Below are 14,490 nucleotides of genomic sequence, written 5' to 3' on the forward strand. Positions count from 1 at the left end.
GAAATGAAAACATTTATTCAAGACACAAAAATAAAAATAAAAAAAGATAAGGAAAGGGTAAGTTATAATGTCAAACTATTTTATGTGCCCGAAATGGTCCCGCCTCAGCATAAATGCGACTCCTCGAATGGAGTCAGCACTGGTCGTCCGGCGAAACCATAATAGGAATATATGCAGAAAATTTAACCTACATACTATGCTTTCCTGTCTTTACCTATAGGTATATCAGCAGCTTCTTCAACTTTACTGCTGGATTCCTCTCTACTTCGACTTTTGCTTAATCTGTCTTTCTTTTTAAACTTTTCTTCTCCTCTTTTAATTTCTTTTTGAGAATCTTCTCAGTCCGTTTCTGTTCTTTCTTCAATTTCTTTTCAATTTACGAAGTTTTTTTTTCTCCCGGGAAGAATCGGAACTACTTGAACTAGAGCTGGATGTAGAAGTCGATCGTTGTCGCTTCTTGGACTTTTCTTTTCCCATTGTTCAATTTTATTTTAATGTAATAAATCGGTTAAAATCCAAAGCCACCGCCGGCAGCGGCGATCGAAATTCGCTTTGATTTGACAAGGTTTGACAGGACAGTAAGTGACAGATGACATTGACGTTAACGTTTCGTGTTATTCAGCCATAGTTCAGCCACGGTTCAGCCCAGCAACAAATACGCCATGCAGAAATACATAAAAAACAGAAATAGGACTGAAGCCATTTATTAAAACAAAAATGCGCAAACAAAAATACAAAGTTCTAAGGTAACATTTTTATAGTCTAATCTAATCTAATCTAAGAAATGTGATGTGATGTATTGTGTTGAATAATGTTTTCCCATCGTATTTTGTCGGTAAATTTCGTGTTTATCTGACTTTGTCAACTACTTTGTAAACTTCAGTAAGCGCGTTCAGAAAGCAAGATAAATACGAACTTTTCCCGCAAAATACGATGGGAAATCATTATTCACGCACGACATCAGTATGAAACTTTGTATGAAACCGTAATTCCTAAAAAAGTTACAAACAAAAACTATGTACCGATTGCCTATAATTTTTATTAGGATTTTCTAAACCTTATAACAATAGCACAGCGCAGTGGCACTGTTTGTTGAAAACAAGTATCTCTACAGATGAAACAATATTTGGCCTTATGCCATGAAGTTCGAAATTGGTATAGGCAGTGCCACCAGAGTTGAGGTCACGCACCGCACACAAGAACATTATAACATGTAATAACAGTGGAATTTTGACATTAACTCATTCATTTCATTCATTCTCCTTTTATGCAGTCAAGTAATCAGTTCTTCATATGTAGCTACCTATACGCCTTCTCTTTCGTTACCCGCAGCACAGAGTACATATATAACCCGCAGTTAGGTAAAATTTTGATTAATTGAAAATACATAGGTATTTTACCTTTCGTAGTATTTTACCTATATAAAATCAGAACTCACCTTTTCCCACTTTTTTATCTGCCCCTTTCACCCTGATTTGACAAGGGAAGAGATTACCTTAAGGCACAAGTTCGCCTTTGTTCGTCTGCTTTTTGGTTTTCTGTTAATTTGATGTGTTTTATGTGCATAAAATCAAGTGTTTTGTACACACATACTTGAACATACATGCTGACCATATCTTATTCTTTAATTTTTGTAAAAATAATAGGTACAGTCAGCATAAAAGTAGCGGATTACTTTTTACTTTCACATTGGTCAAATTTGGTATGGTGTTAAGTACGTTGCTCTAAAACGACAAAGTACAAAAGTATGCAGCTACTTTTAATGCTGACCGTATACCATGAAGTTAACATTGAAAAAATATAGCTTGCTCTTTCTTTTATAATAATATGTATACCCACTAACTGGTAAATTACTATAAATGAGTTTTATTACTCAAAATAAGATTCCTATGTAGCTCCATGCAGTGTATACGTATATACAATGTAAGTACGTTTGCGATGCAAAATCGCTAGGCACCAGCAGGGCTACTACGAAATTCGAAAATCGAAGTTCGTGTCTTTCGGTCCCTCTGACACTTATACTATATAAGAGAGCGAGAGGGACGGTTCGATACGAACTTCTACTTTCGCACTTCGGAGTAGGCCGTCAGACTCAATAGATTGAGCGGCGACACGGCGACACGACACGTCATGGGAACGGTGAATAATTAAAAGGGGAACGCGCATGCGCGCCGGGCGAGGCCGCTCGCACGGACCGACGGAGCTCCGCGTCACAAATCATTAAGAATTGCAAAATCTCTACGCGTTAGTGATGTTTTGAGTGCTAGTTGTCACAAGATGCAGGCGGGGTGGGGACAGCGTGACGGCCTCGGAGGCGCCCTCGAGTGATAGCGAAGCCTCGGACTGCGAGCCCGGCCCGGAGCCCGACCAGGATGCCGCGCTCACAGAGGAGTGGGCCCGCGAATTGCTCGAAACCGCTGACGAAAAGAATGCTCAAGAGGTTCATGGCTTAATATAATATAATTAATTGAGCTAAGTAATAATTGTCGACATAAGAAATAAGTTAAGTTATAACCATTCCTCTTTAAGAACTTTGTATAGCCGTAAACTACCTTTCAATACTAATTTGAACTTTTGATCTGATAATCGCTTGATAGGTTTAGCAATTAACATTTTATAGACACTGAGGCAGACTAATAAAGTTGATAAAGTTAATAAAACTGATAGGAGATGAGATTAAACGTTTTATGCCATAACTTAACTTAACCTTATGGCTCGCTACCATCATCCGTCATACTCGCTAATCCTTAAGCAGCAGGGCTAACTTTCCTTGTGTTCCATAGACATTAAGGGTCTAGTGGGGCAGGGTTACTATATATAAAGTCGGTCAACGAAGAAACCAATGGGGATCAACAAAAAATACTGACTCCTCTCCCGGGTTTCCAGTAGCAGTTGGGGTGGGGACGTGCCGCCGGGTTTTTTAGCCGGCGAGAGTCCGGCACTGTCTGATCCCTTCTTTCTTTCTTTCATAGATTTTTCTCGGCTGCACGCCGCCGCATCTTATAAAGCACCCCATATAAGTTTTGAAACCAAAATCAAGTAAATAAAAGCAAGGACCTGCTGGGCCCTATACTATGAAGTATTATTAGAACTTCGTATCTAATACGCGAGTGAGAGGGGTTATATAGTACGAACTTAATTTTTCGAATTTCGTAGTTGCCCCCCAGTCCAGTGTCTTTGCCGGATCCGGTAGACCCTTATTGAAATCACTGTTCCCAGGTCCGAGTGGAGTCTCGCGCTGGCGTGGCTGGAGCCCTATCCCGCGTGCTGGCGGTCACGATCCGCTACGAGTGCGCCGGGGAGCGCCGGGCGCTCCCGCTCGTCGTCAAACTGCCGCCGCGGGACCCCTTCGGCCGGCTGTTCGTGGCTGAGGCCCAGTTCGATACGAGGGAGATACTATTCTACACCGAACTGGCTCCAGCGTTGAACAAGCTGGCAGAGGAGGCTCTGGGGCCCGGGATGGGCCTGCCGATCCCAAAATGCATGAAAGCTAGGTTACCAGGTTTGTAAAGCTGTTTTTTGTCGTCTGGCGTGTAGGTAGGTACACTCGTCTATGATATTCTTCGTTTTCCTGACGATTTTATGAGAAAGAAAAATTCATAATTGACCCCGTGTACGTTAGTACTATTAAGTATATATTCTGTGCCCGTGTGCCCTTAAATTATATGCAGCCAATGAAAATAAAAAAATATAATTCTATTTTAGCCGCGATGAATAACATTCTTTCCGGGCGTCTAGATCGGACGCGTTATTTTCGTCACCCCTTCAAGGTTAGGTTTAAGTATTAGCAAATTACACATAAAAATAGTGTTCCACTTTTTATAGTATTTACAGCAGTAGCGTGGAGTGAACATTTTCGTTAGGCAATGTCTTGAGTCCGTACGAATGCAGTAGGTACCTCGCAGTTAATGTAGGTAGGTACGTACACAACTTTACCTACTTACCATAATGTAGCTACCTACTTCTTATCACTGACCATGTAGGTCAACAATTTAGGCAAACCGCTGTTAGTGGAGTTGTTACGGCGCAACGCCACTGTAATACAGTACTTATAACGTTATTTTCGTTCTAAACATTTAAAACCACACCCACATGGGTGATATCATAGAAATAGCACGAGTTAAGCTTAGTTACAAGTGTTTTCTTCTGATGAGCCCAATTGTTTCAATTAACTGGAAACAGTAATGGATAGTGTAATCTCCTAAAAAAATCTAACTGGCCAGTCAGTTTATAATAACTTTATGGATATGGAACAGTAAAAAATCGGTCACGAATTATTTCTTTAGCCAATTAAACAAAAAACCTGTCCACAAACAGTTGGAAACCCCCGACTTTGTAACTTCAAAGTTCAATATCTCAAAACGGCTGAACCGATTTTGATGAAACATATCTAAGAACCATTGCAAGAAAACCTGCTTTCATATAAAAAAAATCGCATTAAAATCGGTCCACCCGTTTAAGAGTCGCCAGTACGCTCGACGCTGATCGCATTTTCATACAAAAGTAGTTTCGTTCTTAATTTACAAACAACACACGCTGAAACGAAATAAAACTTTGCTACTATAATGGGAACAGCTATTTTGATGTTTGTAATTAGTTTTCGTTCATATTCATTTAACAGAATAAAATCATTCTTGGGTAAGGTACGGCGGCTATTACCGGGGGTATCGAAATCGACGGCCATCAACCGCGGCAATTTAAAATACGATTTTATAATCAAACCGATAGATTTCTTAAAAAAATATATTTACAAGATAAAAGCTTATTTAGTCGACTCACGGATCTATTAGCGCTAGTGTATGTGAAATGAATCAAAGATCTCGCAATTCGTGATTTTCCGAAATGGCACCGATGGAAGAGGATTTGCCATACTAACGCGTGACACCACATACAAGCAGACTCGAATCTTATTTAGTGTTTTACAAAATATTTATGGCAATTGAACTAATGTTATGGTTTTTAATGGCTTTTTATAGTTTTTTGTACGAGTTCTGAATACTTTTTGTATATTTTTTGGCCCGGAAATACGATTAAAATGGAAATAAAATACAGCGGCGATAGGCGCCATTTTTAACTGTTGATTGTAATACCGTGGTATATCACGGTATAGTTAAAGTGGTAGTTTTGGTTCTTCAAGCTTTATTTTGGTATAAATTATCGTTTATATAATTTGTTACAGTTATTCCAATCTTGATCTATTCACGCTTTTAAAACTATTTCCGTGGTATGAAAAGTATAACAAACTCTTATTTTTTAGCAAAAACTTCATACTGAATTTGTAGTTTCTATAGAAACCGTTATTTTGCAAGTTGTTTAAATATTGCGATGAAATTGTATATTTACTTACCAGTTATGTAATTTTGGTTATATGCCAAGGATGTAATAAGTATATTTGATTTGTAATTCAAACACAACTCTATCCTATAGTTTTTATAGGTCGGAATTAGATTTTACAATACTCCAAATTAAGCCAATTAACGATGGTATGATCGCATAACCCTCGGTAATAGAATGTTTGGGAATCTATTACCGACCCATTCAATTGTCTTTGGGTCGGTAATAGGTTCTTAAAGAAGTCCCTATTACCGAGTGACATTTTATTTTTCTGTTAAATAATTCACATTTAGGGTACCGTAAGTGCAGATTTTTTTGATAAAGTTGTGACTTTTACTCAGCATGCATACATCAAACTATAACTGGTGGCATAAGCATAATAAAATACAATGGGCTGGATACACTATTCGAATCATACTTTAGTTTTTTATTTAAATTTTCTCAAAAAATATTTGGTGTACAATATATTATACAGAACCAAAGCCATTACCTTTTTTTAATCCCTCGGTATTAAGTTCCAAAACATTTGTCGGGTTCCTTTTACCGATGGTAGAAAATTGCCGTTTTTTTATACCCTCGGTAATAGAAGCTCAATTCGCGGTAATGGAATCACAGCCTGTCCATTACCACGGTAATAGAAGATTTGGGTATTTTGATTTCAATAATTATTTTATCAAATACTAATAACTAAAACGAGCCCAAAAAGTTAAGACACTGAAAGTTCAATAAACGCTCTTAAATAAAAAAAAATATTCTCGTTTGTTAAGGAGCTTTGATACCCTTAATTTTTGGGACTCATTTGAAAACTTCCTTAAGTACCACGGTAATAGGCGCCGTTACCTTAGTTTTGCGTATTTGGGTCAGGAACGGCCTTAGTTTTGTCGAGAGAATGGAAATTCGTGTTGTTTGGACCCTTACATTTTATTTTAACCAAAGCTAATTATAAACGTCGTAATGGCTGCTCCCATTTTAGTTGCAAAGTGGCGTTTTGATTCTTGTAAATTAGAACGAAACTACGTTTGTATGGGAACGCGAGCGTACCTACAGGGGACTCTTAGAACTACGGTGTTACAGACAGACACACTGACAGACACACACAGACATGCAGACACACAGAAACACAGAAACACATAGCGGTCAAACTTATAACCCCTCTGTTTACGTCGGGGGTTAAAAATGAAGAAGATATAGCCCAGTTATTTCATCAAAGATATATATAAAGTTACTCTATGCAGTTAAAGTTCCGCTTGAGTCACGCCGTCCTAAAAAGCACCGCACGGCAAGACCTCACCGGAACCCAATCCGAACTTTGAGGCACTTATATCTTTGTCATTTCATGTTTGTTTGAAAAAGAAACAGTCAAGTAAAAATACGTGTTCAATATTTTCTGATAATCTATAGGTATATTTTTATAATAATAAAAAAAACCCTGAAACTAAGTAGGTAGTCTAGTTCTTCATCCCGCCCCCGCCTCGCCACTTGACATCATGATACACCCGTGACCCCGTCCATGCGTCGTCCCGTCCCGACCCGTCCCGGTTTCAGCCGCGCGCCAGCGTCCGTGCTATATCCAGTTTCACGTTTTTTTGCTTCTGTTGCGTCCTTGCAATTCAATGCACTGCAAAAAATGCGTTACATTAATTTCTTCGGTGCGGTGCGATATCAAAGGGTTGTTCTTAAAAACTTTTGTTAGATCTACCTTGTACGATCTTTGAAATCGTACACCGCCCGCGCGGCACCTTTATGCTACGCGGATTATTATAATAGGTTAAGTTAGTTGTAATTAAGCAAGCTTACGGCTCACACGTGTAATAAATAAACTTCTATCAATCACGCTAGCGTTCATCATTTAGCAAACGGCTAATCTACTATCATCATCATCGAAAGGTTTATGAGCATATCAAGGCTCATACATCTTTATGGTCCTTCGAACCGCGAGTGAAAAGTTTTTTTAGTGTGACTGCGAATCGGCTCGGTCGGCTTCCCACCAGCGGGTCTCACCGACGGAGTTGAGAAAGCGCACAAGGTCATACAGAAGGAACCGATTACTCGAATCAAGACCTATCAAGAGGAGCAGCAAGGCTCTACAGTGATCAGGAACTATCATAACAAGTGTGCACACATCATCAGAATCAAAATATCCTGTTCACGCGATCAGCACAAGTTGGTGATTCCTGCACCAACAGAGACGACTATTTAGATTCAAGCAAGTGAAACTCAGCAGTAAATTGAAGAAAGCTCTCATCATGGATGATCTTCTCAAACGTCAAAGCGAAATCCTCAAGGAAATCGAAAAAATCAACACCAATTTCCGAAAAGATGGTTCCAGCAGAAAAAATTCGGATTATATCAAGCGGAGAATAAATAAGTTAGAGGAACTCTTTGCAGAGTTGGAGAATAACGACCGTGAATTATCAAAATATCCGTATACTAAAACGGATTATTATGTTAAGGTATTTTCGAGCAAATACGAGGTTACTACACATCAACGCTATCTATGATAACCTCGTACACACCAATCCCTGAAGATCAAGAAGGCTCATCTGAACCGCCATTTGACATACCGGATCAAGATTTCAAGACACCAACCAAACAAGACCGTGGTGAAAATAGCAAATCAGATGACCTTATGAAGAAACAATCGAGCAATTTCCGAGCATTTACAAGAACTGTTGCCAACATCAATTTGGAATCAATAACCGAGAAGTGGGAATTCGAAGACCTTCTGAAAACACTACAAGCACGTTGGGCGGCCATCGATAGTTTGCATTGGGAAATTGACAGCGAACTAGAAGGAAGCAACTCCGTGTATGAAAAAGCATTCACTAACCACGAGGTCAAGTATAACGATATCAAGAAAGCCATAAATAGCAAGTTATGGTCCGTTGCACATATAGAGAAGTACACTCCGCAAATGAAAACACCGGAGTTTAGCGGAAACTACCATCATTGGCAGTCATTCAAAGACTTATTCTGCGCCACAATCCACAATAATCCAACACTGTCAGATGGTCAGAAAATGCAATTCCTGAAAACAAAGGTAAAAGGAGAAGCGGAACGCCTAATCCAACATCTACCGGTCACCGCCGATAACTACAGACGAGTTGGGATATACTACAACATAGATACGACAATAAAAAACTCATTTTTAATTCACATATAAGTATCATGTTAAGTATTCCAGCCATGCAACAGCCGACGGGGGTCATATCAAGAACATTCACGACTCCACTCTAGAAAGCCTCAACGCCATAAAAAATTTAGGAGTCGAAATAGAGACCTGGGATCCCCTACTTGTGTATTTATTAACACAAAAACTAGATACACAAACCCACAACGATTATTTGGAAACTCTCAAACAACCGAGAGATTTGCCAACAATACAGGATTTCCTAAATTTCTTGGAGGCTAAGTTTACAAGCATGGAAGCAGCGCGTCAAAAACAAGAAGGACCGCTATCGAAATCATACACATCAAATCAGATTTCTTCATCAGGAACGACAAGAAATCCGAAACAAAGTTTCATCAAGAATAAACGAAATTTTCCGCAATGTCCTCTGTGCAACGAAAATCACGGCATATATTACTGCGAAAAATTTCTACAAATGTCGCCTATTGCTAAAGCAAGAACAGTTGCAAAACTTCATCTATGCACTAATTGCCTATTTAATCACAATGGTAAACCTTGCATTGCGACAAAGCGTTGCCAAGAATGCAGAGGCGATCATAATACAATATTGCATGCGGCATTTCACAAAACATCGAATCCGACACCTAAAGTCAGCATGGCGGTAACAACGACAGAACATATAAAACAATTGCCGCCGAGCGTAAATACCGCTCAAATAACAACACAAAACGAACCGCCGCAAATCTTGCTAGCAACAGCATTGATTAAGGTACAAGCACTTAATGGAACTTACTATGACCTCCGAGCGCTCATAGATCAAGGGTCCCAAATATCCTTGATCTCTGAAACAGCAGCGCAGCGCTTATCATTACCCAGACAAAAAAATAACAGTGTAGTAACAGGTGTTGGTATCAAGGACAACATTTGTAAAGGTCAAGTAATCATTACGGCCAAATCCACAGACGGAAACTACACTTTCATCACAAACGCTCTTGTCATGAAAAATCTACTGAAAAGTTTGCCTAATCGCACATTTATCAAGCCTTCATCGCATTACCTCGCAAATATCAACCTTGCAGACCCAGATTTTAACATTCAACGCCCCGTAGACATACTATTGGGCGCAGAGGTATATTCCAGCATTCTTATGGAAGATATTCGCAGATCAGATGAAACATCTATGATCGCGCAGCGAACACGTCTGGGTTGGATTTTGAGCGGCAAGGTACCATCAACAAGTCAAGAGTTCAATGTCAACACGATAAACATTGACAAATTAGAAAAATTTGGGAGATCGAAGATATTTCGGACAAGTCAATATTATCAACTGAAGATAATCAATGCATTCAATATTATCGAGAAACTACAAAGCGCAAAGAAGACGGAAGATACGAAGTGAAACTTCCCCTTAAATCTACCTTTGCGGAAGATCTCGGTAAATCGAGAAATAAAGCAATTGCACAGTTCTTACAAATCGAGAAAAAAATCAGCAAACAGAACGAAGATTCAATGGAGTACAAGAGATTCATTGATGAATATAGACAACTACAACACATGAAGCCCGCCGACAAAAATTCCACAGTCGATTGCTATTTACCACACCACGGTGTTAAGCGTGAAGAATCATCAACAACATCACTACGGGTCGTTTTAACGCTTCATCGCTAACATCAAGCGGAAACAGTTTAAATGACGTTATGGCGAGAGGTCCAAACCTACAACAAGACCTGCAATCATTGATTTTAAAATGGAGACAATATCCTATTGCCTTCACCGCCGACATTGAGAAGATGTTCAGGCAAATTTGGGTACACCCAGATGATCAAGCACTACAAAAGATTATTTGGAGAGACAGCCCAGACGAACCGATCCAAGATTATCAACTTACTACTATCACATACGGCACCAAGGCCGCACCATTTTTGGCTATGATGACCTTAAAACAATTAGCCAAAGATGAGCGTGATAACTATCAAGGCAGCCAAGCCCCCAGGTCGTGGAAGAATCATTTTACATGGACGACCTACTACACGGGTCATTCACTTTACATGAAGCGACGAAATTAAAGCAAGATTTAATCAAGTTACTAAAATCAGGTGGCTTCAATTTAAGGAAATGGTCTTCCAACCACCCGTCATTAAATCAACATGATAAACATCTCCAAACTAAGCAAGACGGCAGTTTCGAGTTTAAACAAGTAGAATCAACAAAGACCTTGGGGCTGCGCTGGAACTCGCAGCAAGATACGTTTACATTTAAATCAAAAATAGACACCGCAATAGAGAAGAAAATTACGAAGAGAATGCTACTATCAGATATTTCCAAAATATTCGACCCCCTTGGTTGGTTAACGCCACTAAGTACCAAATTGAAGCTTTTATTCCAACAAGTGTGGCAATCAAACTGTAAATGGGATGATCACCTACCCGAAAATATTCTAAACGAGTGGATTAAAATCAAAACAGACATCAATAACATTAACAGTATCAAGGTTCCACGATGGTTAGGTATAGAACAAGCGTCGGATATTGAATTACATGGGTTCTCGGATTCATCAATGAAGGCCTTTGCCGCAGTTATTTATATCAAGATAAATAAGGCAAATCAATCTAAAGTCATCCTTGTAGCGGCAAAATCAAGAATTGTGTCCCAGAAAAAAATACCTCACTACCTAGATTGGAATTATGTGCAGCAGAACTATTAGCAAGACTCATGAACAAGATTGAGCAGTGTTTGCCTGGACATTAAAAAATTTGGTTGGACAGATTCCACAGCAGTATTGGGATGGATTCAAGGCGAGATCAACCGCTGGAAGCCGTTCGTAGCCAATCGAGTCAGCCAGATCAAGGACGTTATGGGACCAGAATGCTGGCGTTACGTCAAGTCAGCAGACAACCCCGCAGATTGTGCCAGCCGAGGCATAACAGCTACACAATTAAAAACCACCCTTCATGGTGGAGCGGCCCAGAATGGTATCATCATACACACCCGAAAAAGATGCCAAAATACCATCATATAAGACAAACGAAGAAGTGAAAAAATCACAAGCACTCGTGATACAAAACAATAACCCAGAAAGTAAACAAGATAATGAAATCATCACGCAACTTCTTATGCGGTACAGTTCATTCAACAAAATAGTGCGCACATTAGCGTGGGTGCGACGATTTATAACGAGCAAGCAGGAAAGAGAGCAAGATACTTTCCTATCTTTACAAGAAATACTAACTGCAAAAACACAAATAATCAAGCATGTACAGCAGTTATACTTTCCATCTGAAATAAAAAACTTAAAAAATCATAAAACAATCGATTCCAGAAGCAAGATTCTGAACTTAAACCCTTACCTTGATAATAATGGTTTACTTCGAGTTGGTGGAAGATTGAAAACGCAAGCATAAGCGAAGATATGAAGCACCCAATTATTATCCCTCATGAGAGCTTATTGGCGAATCTCCTCATCGATGACGCGCATTCAAGGACGTTTCACGGTGGGGCACGGCTCACGCTATCTCACACTCGTATGAACTATTGGATAATTGGGGGCAATCGCGCAATCAAGAAACGTCTGCTACCTTGTGTCATCTGTCGCAGGCACAAACCTACAAGCATCATCAATTAATGGGAGATTTGCCGGAAGCAAGAGTCAACCCATCTCGCCCATTCTATAACACTGGTGTAGATTTCACCGGACACGTCGACGTGAAAACGAATAAAGGCCGTGGCGTTAAAACCACCAAGGGTTACGTCGCTGTGTTCGTTTGTATGGTGACAAAGGCCGTGCATCTCGAGCTAGTGTCAGACTTGACGTCATCATCATTCCTGGCCGCCCTTCGACGACTAGCTGCCCGCCGCGGAGCACCACGTCACGTTTATTCGGACAATGCCACCAACTTTACCCATGCAAGCAAGATGTTAAAGCAAGAATTCATAAAACTACAAGACGTCACAGATGATTCATTTTTCAAAGAAATTACAGATATGAACATCGAATGGCATTTCCAGGCTCCGTCATGGCCTAGTGCATCAGGACTAATGGAGGCAGCCGTGAAGAGTCTTAAACATCATTTAAGAAGGGTCCTTGGAGAACAAAAACTGACCTTCGAGGAGTTTACTACCTTACTCTCGCAGCTCGAAGCATGCTTAAACACAAGACCACTTTGCGCGATATCTGAAGATCCAGATGACTTGAACTTTTTAACACCATCACATTTTTTGGCGAGCGGTCCAACATTGACGATCGTTGATACCGAAAAGGATGAGCGCACTAGATGGCATCATACGCAAAAATATTTAACGACATCTGGAAGAGATGGCGCCTGGAATACTTGGCTCAATTACAAACAAGAACAAAGTGGACGTCAGCAAAGAACAATATCAAGGTCAATGACGTCGTGTTAATTCATGACGCGAACCTCCCTCCTGGCAAGTGGAGTATGGGTAGGGTCGTAGAACTACATCCAGGCAGAGACGGCTACGTCAGGGTCGTCACACTAAAAACAAAAATGGACTCATGAAACGACCAATAGTAAAGTTATCTATTTTGCCTATTAATAACAACAGCAACGAATCAGTACCGACATCAAAAGGGCCAGCAAGCGAAGTGCTCTAACCACAGCCATTCTAGCATTTATTTATTTTTTGACAATGCTAACGACCTGTTACACTCAAACAATTATACCTGTGAATCAAGATCAAGGTTTATATTTCGACAAGGTCGCCGATTTAAAACTCATTCAAGACGAGTGGAAAGTCATCGCATATTATGACTTAAATCCCTATTGGAAAGGAATTTCGGCCTTCTCAAGGTACTCTCAATACTTAGAGACTGCCTGCAATGCAATCAAAGATGAAACTATTTGTGACGTTATTATATTTCAGCTACAACACGCCTTTACGGAGTTAGAGTACTATAACAATGTTTTGATGAATCATCCTAATCACCCCGCACTGCGAATGCGACGCGGCCTTATCAATGGAATAGGAAACATCGCTCGAAGTCTGTTCGGAGTATTAGACAACGAATTCGCAGAACAGTACGCGAAGGACATTAACATATTCAGATGAATGAAAAACATTTGGCGGTAATGTGGAAAAAACAAACATCTATAGTGGAAGCAGAATACAATCTACTAAAGAGAACCGAAGACAGTATGAGAAATCAAACTCATATATTCAATGCACATATAAACAAATTAAAACATCAATGACTTCACTACAGCAAAAAATTAATACTGCCGAATATATCAATCAACTGACAATATCATTTATATCAGCAAATAATATGTTAGCAAGTTTAAGAAATGTGCAAGACACAATATTAGATGCCATGACCAGCGTCTATCATGGGAAGGTCAACGTCCACCTTATGAGTCCGCAGCAGCTTCAAAGTGAACTCAACATCATATCGACACAACTAAGTCAAGACTTATCCCTGCCTGTTAATGACATCGAATCTCAATTGCAAAACATATACCATTTATTACGAATTCGAACCAAGATGACCGATCAATACTTAATATTTGAAATTAAAATACCACTCATTAGCCGTACCAGTTATGAGTTGTACAAGATTATATCAGTTCCAAACAAGTGGGCAAACATGGTCACCGTAATCCCAACAGCAGAGTACGTCGGAATCAACATAGAAAGAGATACTTACTTACCTATTTTACAAGAAGACATCAATGAGTGCACATGACTCATCTACCTACATGTGTCAAGTACGACGACCTATTTATAAAATGAAATCGGACACCGACCTATGCATCAAAATACATCTAACCAGTGCAGGCTGAACATAGGGAGTTTGCAAAAATGAATGGATCACACTTAGTAAATTAAATTTACTTTCATTTCTGTTGTCATCATGTCAGCTGCGAACAATATGTAACGATCAGGTTACGCGAACAAGCTGACCGGTCGCTAACATTATCAAGCTGCCAGAAAAATGTATCATCACCACAGAAAACTTTACAGTTTATTCTAATAAGATGTCATCAAGCGAATGAAGATTAAGCCAATAT

This window comes from Choristoneura fumiferana, chromosome 13 (assembly GCF_025370935.1).
Source record: "Choristoneura fumiferana chromosome 13, NRCan_CFum_1, whole genome shotgun sequence".
NCBI lineage: Eukaryota > Metazoa > Arthropoda > Insecta > Lepidoptera > Tortricidae > Choristoneura > Choristoneura fumiferana.